This window comes from Medicago sativa, chromosome 6, assembly GCF_051527215.1.
Source record: "Medicago sativa cultivar Bolivia chromosome 6, Bolivia_mono, whole genome shotgun sequence".
Lineage (NCBI taxonomy): Eukaryota > Viridiplantae > Streptophyta > Magnoliopsida > Fabales > Fabaceae > Medicago > Medicago sativa.
Window position 1 is genome coordinate 17,299,622 of NC_140754.1, and position 10,862 is coordinate 17,310,483.

Consider the following 10,862-nt stretch of genomic DNA (forward strand, 5'->3'; position numbering starts at 1 on the left):
GTATGACAAAAGTTTGCGGTATCGAGTATGATTGGGTTTAGGGTTTGTGGGAAGTAAAGGTTTGGGTTAAGAGGGAGATCGATGTTTTCCAAAAGTTTTGAGGATAGTAAAGTTCTGGGTTTCGTTTATAATAAAAAAAAAGCATAATTTTTGGGATAGCGTATTTTAATTGATGAGGAATGAAAAAAAAACAAAACAGAGGGGATCGAACGGGATCGAACAGGTGACACTCACCTAAGCGTTAGAAAGATTTAACCACTAGGCTGGAACGAAGTTATTTGTTATATAGCGCTTTTCGTTAGTAAATAAACGCTATATTTTCATTACATTCATAGCGCTTTAAAGCGCTATTTAAGCTTGACCCATACATAGCGCTTTCTAAATAAAACGCAGCCTATGTACAATGGGGCAAGTTTTATTATATTTAATATTTTTTTACGAACCTACGATAGCACTTTTAGAATAAAGCGCTATAAAAATAAAGTATCAGAAATAGCGTTTTTCTGTAAAAGCGCTATTTAAAGCCTCCGTATTTTGATTTATAGCGCTTTAGTGTTAAAAGCGCTGGTAATGAGGCGCTATATTTTCCCAATTTTGTAGTAGTGCAACAAGCCAAATTGAATTGACTTGTTTCTTTTTTTTTTTTAAACAGCCAATATTATCACTAGCATCCAAACCCCTTAAGACGAGAAAGTTGGTGCAGAAAAAAACAATACAACACCCCAGCGCATATGCAATACAAGACGGCCGAAAAATATGGAAAAAACAACACCACAAAAATCTAACAGCACCATAAAATTAAAGCACACCAACCAATTTCCTTTATAGTTTAACTCTCATTTTCTCTCCTATGTTTGATAATTGATATTACATTTGAGAAACATTAAGAAAATTTTCGATAGAGAGAAACTAAATTCGTCAAAGTCACACACATATATGTTCCCACTTGTTAACTCAAAATATTATAAAAGAAGAAGTTACAAAATTCAGTAAAAGAAGAAGATGAAAGATAGAAGTGATAAAAATAAATTATTGCAAAGAAGTTACAAAAATATTATAAAAGTTGTTTAGTTTATCTATATCATTATACAAATATATCTTCAAATTTTTTTGAAGGGAAGATAACTTCAAAGTTAATTAACTACCATTTAAATCTAAGTCCAAATTATACAAAATTTGAAATTATTTAGTATCAGTTGGTTGAATAAGTTTCTTTTACAAAGTAACAATCTAAGAGTAACTAAAAAAGATAACAATCTAATATTTTTTAAAATTTGAATTCCAAAACACGTAAAATATTAATACAACGAAATAAAATAGAAAAATTGCTAGTTATCATAATTTTGTTTCACTCCTGGTAAATTCCGGACTAATTAGATAGTATATGAGTGGTAATAAGAGAGAGTTTCATGTAATCCAAATTTGTCAAATATGGATGTCAAATGGTTGTACAAAATTAAAGGAAGGTTATCAATTTTACTATGTTAGAAGCTTGAATTATAGTGTTTGAAACAAAGCTAAGGAACGGTATATGGCTATCCACTCTCTTTTATCCTCTTTTTAACATGTGATGTTGGGGTTCATGCCTCCTGAGTCAGATTATCCACCGTTGATAATGTTTCATTCAAAGGCTAAGATTCCTCTCTTGGCATGTAAAACATGGTCATCTGTGTGCTCTATTTTCAACCAATAATCATTCACCCGTTTCATCTATAAAAGTTCTCTTCTCACTTCTTCCTCATCAATTATCTTATCAACTCTTCCCTTTCTCACCATTTCTTATACTAAATTGCACAAAGTCCAATGTCTTATATCAAGCAATATTTGTTGCTGACGATGAAAAGTTAATATATAATATTTATAGTAGTTGAAGTTTATTTTGATAATGATTTAATTGAATTTCTCTTAATTTTTAGGTCCGTCGCTTCACTTTTCATTATCACGTTGTATGTAATGTATTTGAGGCATTGCATATAGTGGTGATAATGAATAATGATTTAATGGACCTAAATATTTAAAAATCAATTAAACAATAACTATGATAAATCTTAACCACTATAGATTCTTTATCTAAAATATGTTAACTTAAACAATGCCCTATTCTTCACCTTCGACCTTAAACGTGTTTTCGTTTTGGAAGACGCAATTTTAAGGTTGAAGGTGATGATGATCACGATACAACACCACATGCAACATTCATAAGTTTTGCATAAAGAAAACTCGATACTAGGTGGTTTTTCCATGAATGTTGCAAGCGTGGTCACTAGTTCTATTTTGTGGTGACTGATGGATAAAAAATGTAAGTAACGTTTCGCCGCTTTTATTTATACCATTTTTGCTACCCATTATTTCAATCATCTTGTCCTCAAAGCTTTCGTTATTGTTAGTTTTTGCTGGATTTAGTCACTTGAGAAATTACACTTAAATTCACCTTAACCCATGCATCTATATTATGGTATGGGGTTCCATATCCAACGATTTAGTTACTTCAGAAATGATAAAACTTTCTTTTTAATATTTTATTTTCATTGTATTTTCAAGACCGGTGAAAATTATTGATTGCTTTCGCATATTATTTTTTCTTGAAAAAATTTCAATTTAGTTTTAAAACAATTTTTTTTTTTTTGCTTGGAAAGTTGGCTGTATAGTGATAGGAGCTGGTAGCAGTGGCAAGAGCACTAGGATTCAAGGCTAGAGAGGTAATTGTCATTGAATCAGCACCTAGTTTTGGTGCTGGAACTAGTACTCGAAATAATGAAGTTGTTTGTGTTGGAATTTTTTACCCTCTGATGTGTCTTTCTAGCGCTCACTCTTTTAATATGAAATATATAAGTGACACCCATGTGTGTTTTACTTAATCAGAGAGCGTCATAAAGTTCTCATTTTTATGTTTTTAATTGTTGTGAATCTTAGTATTGTGTTAGTTGGTGAGAAAATCAAACTGGGTAGTGGAATTGTGACCTAAAAACAGGGGTTTTATATAAAAGGTCTGCAACTGCAATATAGGCTGCGCTGTAACAGTTTTGATGTTACTGAAACCACAATGCAATTGTGATTGAGATTGCATCGGCTGCATTTGCCTGTAATTTTTCGAAATATGAAGGGTGGTGACATGGTTGCAATTATTACCGCATATTTAACACGCTATTGAAAACTATATAACACCCTATTTTTTTTTTTGGTGGTGTAACTATAACACCCTATTGAAAGCAATGTAATAGCTTTCTAGTTTCTACAACCACTTTTTTTCTAAACCATTTTGAAAGTAACATAATAACTTTTCACTACCATAGTAGTCTGCATAGTGGCGGATCAATAACCTTAAATCGATGGGTGCAATCTGAAGTTCGAACCTCGGAGATATGATGCTAAAGTTTGATGTATTACCTCTAAAAAAATAAAATTGGTGTGCTAATTTAGATGGTTAAAATGGTCATAATCTCTAAACAAAAGAAAAAGAATTGAAAACAAAATATAAAGACAAAAATGTGAAAAGTAAAAGAAAAAGAACAAAAGTACTATGCAATATAGTACAAGTATATGTGATAGAATTACACAAGCAGTGGAATGGTGTAGTGTTTGAGTCAATTGTTAAAAAGGTAGGTTAAGTTCATGCTTTCTTCATTTTTTTTATTTAGGTGAAAAACAAGTTTCTAGTACAAAACAAAATACTAACGTGAAAAACAAGTTTCTAGTACAAAACAAAATAACATTATTAATTAAAAAAACGAAAGTGAGAGAGATGGTCAAATGTCAAACAATCTTTAAAAACTAGTAGTAAAAAGGAACGAGTAGTAAACCCTAAAAGCAAGAGTCGAGGATAGAGTGAGCTTGTGTGTTGTGATAGAGTCTTGGGTCAGCAAAGGTGCAAGGTTAAAAATTGAGGATGTGCAAATTATAATAAACTATGAAATGTGGTGTAAATTTCAAAAAATTGACTTGCACCTCCTCACACATGTGTGGGTTACGATTACCGGAAAGTCAACAAAGACGCCACAAATGCAAATTTTTTACAATCATGAAAACGCTCATTTGACGCAGTTGCATGATCTAGACTATCTGATTAAAGTCATATTCAAAATACAAAGTCAGAACAAGATAATGTTATTTTTAATCCAAGGATTTAGATTGATGGTTCCATGATTGCGTAGAAATAGACAAACCAATCCATTTATGACTATCTTACAATGCAAACTGCATTATAGTGACTCCCATTCCCTCCAAGGGTTTCCAATATTGAGACCAACAAGCCAAAATGAATTGACTTGGTTAATGAAGATTGTATTCATTTCTCTCTGTCTTCACTCCAATGGAGTTTTCTATTCTACATTGTGAATTTATACAATGCAAAAATACATTCCAATGGTTTTGAACGAAAAACTAAGTTGAATGATGATGATGCAGAAAAAAAAAATCAAAAATATGAAGAAGACTCGTTGATTCCTTGATTTATTCCACAATTACGAAGACATATATAGTTCATTTAATTAGTTTGGTTTCCAAATTTATGATTGAGTGCCCGTTTGGTTCAACTTTGAATATAATTGATTCTGAGAGAATTGATTCTGATAGAATTGATTCTGACAGAATTGATTCTGAGAGAATTGATTTATGTTTGGATACAATTATGTAGAATTGATTAAACAAAATGATTTATGTTTGGATGCAATTATGTAGAATTGTTTTTGAATGTATAATTACTAAAATATACAGAGCTAAAGGAGAATTGATAAAGAATGAGAATTGATAAAGGGCAATAAAGTAAAATAACGTGTTGTAATAATAAAATATACAAACCTATACACGTTGTTCAAGGAGAATTGATTCTAGAAAAGCTAGAAGCTAGGATTTATAGCTTCATGGAGAATTGCTTTTGGAGGACAAAAGCAATTCTGAAAAGCTGAACCAAACACGTTGTTTTTGGCTAGAATTGCTTTTGGCACTGTAGAGAATTGATTTTGGGCTAGAATTGCTTCTGAGAAGTGGAACCAAACAGGCCCTGAATCAAACAAAATTGTGTATTATTTCTTAGGCCCCAAGAAGGGTCAAGTATGTGAATAACGAAAATAACAAATTGGTTGGATATTCTAATATATTCATATATAATTTTTTCAATCAAACATTTTAATCTCCTTGTTCTCCAACTCCATTGAGTAATTTATTTAGTAACTAGACCACCGACCCGTGCTCCGCACGGGTCTTACCAACTAAAACAGACGCAAATAAGTTACACATCATACTATGTTTATATGATTAGGTCAATTTATTACGGTTTAATCAATGTATATCATATTTCATGTAATGGGAAATACGATAAATTAATCGCATAATGGTTACATTAGGTACGTAATTTGTTCACAATACAACAATATAAAGTACTGATTATAGATTTAAGACAAACTATCAGACATTACGAAATACTTCTCTATATACGATATTAGAAGTCACATCGGTATCTTGACAATCTTCATCGGTAATAAGAATATTCTAATATTCTTTTTTATCTTGTGCAGATCAGTGGTTGGATTCGGGTCCAATGGAGCTGATAACATATTTACATACATGAAATAAACAGATGTTAGTATATATAGTATATGTATGTACGATACAAACGAAATTGAAAGCGAAAAGGACTAAGAGCATAATAGAGTTTTCAATCACCTTTCAAGCAATGGAGTGCAAGTAGAGTTTCAAACTCACGGTAAGTCATGTTAGCATATGTTGCTGGTCACGACAAGGGAAAAGGAAAGAAGGAGGATGGAAAACTTGCATGCATGTGGCCTGTATATATAGAGAGAGCCATCTACATTAATTAGGTATGCATTGGAAGTTTAAACATGATACTTTATATTAAGTAGTTGGCAACACAAAAAGGCACTTAAGTGATGACATATACATTTGGGAGGGAATTCAAATTTTAAAATTTGAAAACAGCATTAATGAGGTATGATAGCTTGTTTAACACACCTAGGTTACATTTTTGAGAGGAAAACACCAAAGCTATTAGGGTTAAGCATTTGCTTGACCTAATAAGCTTTTGTTGCGGAGCCAGGATTTATATAGAGCCTGGGCGAAAAATTTATCGCAAATTCACATGTGACATAATATACATAAATAGTCATAAATCAAAATAAAAGAGGATTGTCATTTTTCTACAAAAGTACAGTTTGAAATAAAATAAGAGATGAAATATAACCTGTCAATAGCGTGCTAAATATAATTATGAGGTAAATTCCCTTTCCGCGACCTCTTTCAAGTGAATGCTCGAATAACATCAACATCATCAAGTGACTTGAATATCTCCCGTTTGGTGTAACATATCATCAAGTCATTCAACCACACATTGTTGATCTTGTTATGCAATTTAGTCTTGATAATCTTCATTGCTGAAAAAGCTCTTTCAACAGAAGCTGTCGACACCGGCAATATCAAAGCTAACTCAATGAGTTTGTAGACCAATGAAAATACCAAATGTTTCTAAGTTTGAACCATCTTCATAGCAAAACTTTGAACATCTTCACAAGAAGAAAAGGAAGCATGCCTTTTGACTTGAAGTACATAAGTGTCAAGTTGCTCCCTTATTGTTCCACGGTCATTATCAGAAAAGTCTGCATGATAAATATCAGCAAGACGAGCAAGCTTATCAACATCAAACTTGGAGAAAGAGTTCTTGGGATCAAGACATGAGAAGCAATCAAGTACAACGTTACTTCCTTCACTAATTGCAAGCTTATCTTTGTGTCGTGTCTCCGTCAAAGCATCCCTTCACTTGCAAGATGCACTTGATGTTGTTACAATCAAGGAGATGTACTCAAAGAAATCATTAATAGATGAGCAACTACTAGCTACAGACACAATCACCAATTGCAAGCGGTGAGCATAACAATGGACATAAAAAGCATAAGGGTTTTCATCTAGAATCTTTCTTTGCAAACCATTAAATTCACCTCTCATATTTGAAGCTCCATCATATCCTTGCCCTCGTATCCTTGAAATAGATAACTTGTAACGATCAAGAATACGATAAAGAGCATTCTTTAGTGCCTCAGAAGTAGTATCTTTTACATGATGTAGAGCAATAAATCGTTCCACAATCTCATTTGGTTGCATTGCACCCTTCAAGATATATGCCCTCCTCACTTGGTCTTGAATATTCGGAGCATATGTATGAATTTTTTTCCTACGACCTGGATAACGCACAATCTTGTTTGGATTAAACTTATTGGCCACATTAGGCGGTGGTTCTTCTACTTCGGCTTCCGGTTGCACAACATTCACATTACTTGTTCTATCAACCAAAAACCTCCTCATATCTGAAAGTTTATTTCAAGCATTATCACATCACATATAACAATTAACAAGAAATTAATAATTGAAGTTGAAGTGTTGAACAACATCTGCGCTAATCTGCCTAAGTTATAAACACCGCATTAGTCACTGGTAATATGTTATAGACTGATGCTCTAAAATGATGTTGGAGTTATGTTCATTATTGATTTATTAATCTTACTTTGAACTAATTTCACAATGCAATTTTCAAACTATCATATCATATCATCTAAATATCTCTTTTCTTCGAAAGTCTTAAGATTGACAGAAAAACACAAAATACAATTTTCAAACTATCATATCATATCACCTACATAGCAAACAATGTGTGAAACTGAGGAAACTTTGTTGGCCTTGTATAAATATCAGATCACAATTTGCAATGAAGGGAAACTAAGCTCTTATACCGTACACAAAATCAAAATAGAAAACGAGTGAACCATTCAATCCTCTCTAGTTGCCATCAGTCTACAAATGCTATATCAACAACATTTATAAGATCCTACAAATATATTAATTGTGGGAATAGCAAGAAGCAATTCTGAGCATAACTTCATGGTCTACTATCGCCAAATAAATATTTCAATTAACCTAATAATGATGGTAGAAAGTATGACTCATCTGCCTAAGTTATAAACATCACAAATCACAATTCTAATTCTAATTCTCACAATTTAATATAATTTTGGGTTAAATATGATTTTGGTCCCTATAAATATGTCAACTTTTCGTTTTAGTCCCTCTAAATTTTTCCTTCAACTTTTAGTCCCTATAAAATTTTCAATCACTACTTTTGGTCCCTATTTTTAATTTAATTTTTGTATTTTTTAATGAAATTGTGTAGAAATGGGTAAAATATTCTAAAAAAATTTCCCAAAAAAATTAGAGTTTTTTAAAAAAATACAAATTAAATATGAATTTTTAACTGTAAAAAATATAAAAATTCATATTAAATTCATTTTTTGCTAAAAAATTCTGAATTTTTTTGGAGTGATTCTTATAATATTTTGAATTTTTATGAAAAAACTTATTAAATAATATAAATTTTACATATGAGTTTACTTTAAAAGAGGGACCAAAAGTGAAGATTGAAAATTTTATAGGAACTAAAAGTTGAAGGAAAATTTTAGAGGGACTAAAACGAAAAGTTGACATATTTATAGGGACCAAAAACATATTTAGCCCTATAATTTTTCTACTAATCACACAAAATGCACAATCCTAAATTTAGGGTTTGGAAAATCAAAATTGGGGATAAATCAACAATTCTAAATTGTAGTTTAGAATTTGAATAATCAACTCCTTGATTGATCCACCCATTAACAAATAACAAGCAGCAATAAAATAGAATAAATAAAAAAATAACGGAGAAAAACAAACCTGGTGGAGGAGAGTGGAGACTGGAGAGGAGAGGAGAGGAGAGGAGAAGGAATGAAAATGAAATAGAGATTGAGAGTTGAGAGAGGGAGAGGTGCTGCTAGTTGAGAGAGAGAGGGAGAGGAAAGTGAAACAGAGACACAAAGAGCCAGAGAGGGAGAGTCTCACGGGTAACTATTTCTGAAGGAGAAGGGTTCTAATTTTACCACGTGTGCCTGAAAAAAAATAACACCATTCTGCCCTTTTTTTTTTTTTAAAGTAGGAATGGGCTATTGGGTTGGGCTTTTAGCAAACAAAGTAGAAGCAGAGCCTGGGCACTAGCCCAGACTAGCTGGGGGTGTAACCGCCCCTATGATTGACCAAAACTAATCATGTTTCTCTTCATACTTGGAGCATACAAGACCTCGTAAATGATAGATTCGTGGCCATATTTTTTTCTTCACTTAGACATAGAAATTACTCAAGACCACGCTTCAATATTATTTGCAAATCTACCCGTTTTCTTGTTTCATCAAGCTTCAAGAACCACTCTTAATTCCCTGTCATGTGATTGGAGCATCCTAAGTCTAGGTATCAAAAACTGGATTTGCCACTTTCCTATTAAGTATTAGTTATGATCATTAGTACATCATATATCAAATTCATTATCACTTGCATAGGAAAATTTCAGCTCAATCTTATCACCAACTTTTGCATAGCATTCATCTACTCGTTACCACGCTTGTAACTTCCACCTCCTTTATTTCTAGTCCATTCAACATGATTCTTTTCACCTTCATTGAAACATTCTACATGTTCTTTCTTCCCCTTCTCTTTACTTTTATTGTTCCTCTTGTGCAATTTTGCTTGAAGAGCTAGCTAAGTCGCTTTGTATGAGCTAATTTATTTGATTCTAAATTTGTGAGTCTCTAAAAGTTCTTGAAGATCATCACGATTTCAAATCTGAATATCACTTTCATTTGGGTGCACCCATAATCGTAATTATTATAACCTTTGAATATTGTAAAATTTGTAGTGTACTGGCGGTTCTAAGGTCCGGCGAGCCCGGGCACTTGCCCGGACTCCGGCCCAAATTTTTTTTCCATTTTCTTATGTAAATCCCCCTGAATTTCTTATATAAACTCCTGTAAATTGGGCAATTTCTATAGATTTTTGATTATTTGCTTGCAATTTCTTATGTAAATTCCTATAAATATGTTGCAAATTTTTTTTGCCCAGACTTTATAATAATCATGGCTCCGCCACTGTTATAGTGAATTGTTCATTTGAAGTTAATTTCGATTCGTAATTGTTCTTGAGTTTCCTGAAAATGATTGAACTCTGGATCTATTATACTAGTTTGTTGAAACACATAGATGTTTCACACTTGATTAATTGGAAGGATTGAAGATGGGGAGATTACTTGTTTAGTTAAAGATGAACAACATAAAATTGTGTTGAGAATACTTTTTTTTCGAAGGAAGAATCAAGCAAGATTCTATTTTATTTTTAATTGATTACAATTAACATTGAGTGATTTCTTACCTGACGTAAAAACGTAACAAATTCAACACTAACTAATTAACAATTTTTTTACTTGTTAAGCAAGTAACTTAACAAGTTGTCGATGGACTAGTCATGCATCTTGACTTCCTTAATATCAACATTTGAGGAATTTTCACATTTATCCGGAGCCTCGGTATACATGAACTAATATATTTGATATGAGGAATTAGTGTATCCACCTTTACAAATGGTGTTGTGTTTTAAAAATCGCAACCAGAAGGACCAATTGGGATGATCCAACTGCGAACCGATGGAGTGACCTTATTAATCTGAACTACAAGACCGGCCATGCTTTTGAAATTACGTGAACCAGTGTCACTCGGTCTGCACATCCATCACTTTACAACTGCACCATGCATTTCTTTGCTTCTATATAACTAGTAGCTATTATGATTAATATTAAGAGACATAAATTTTGGCATATACTATAATTAAATATTTTTGGGGTAGTTCATATTTTGATTAAATTTAACAATTTTTTAATTTATAATTTAAATAATATCACAAAAAACAATAAAATTGTAAATAGAATAGTTTAAATGAAGGGTAAAAGTTGAAGCTATATGGTGATAGGCGATATGTAAAATATCTTTGTAAAAACTATATGAAGC

At 32.1% G+C, this 10,862-nt stretch overlaps 1 pseudogene; it reads right to left on the reverse strand.

Annotated features, from left to right (window-relative positions):
- Window positions 1-6,058: 6,058 nt before the first annotated feature.
- LOC146913303 (uncharacterized) lies at window positions 6,059-7,973 on the reverse strand (annotated as a pseudogene).
- Window positions 7,974-10,862: the final 2,889 nt, after the last annotated feature.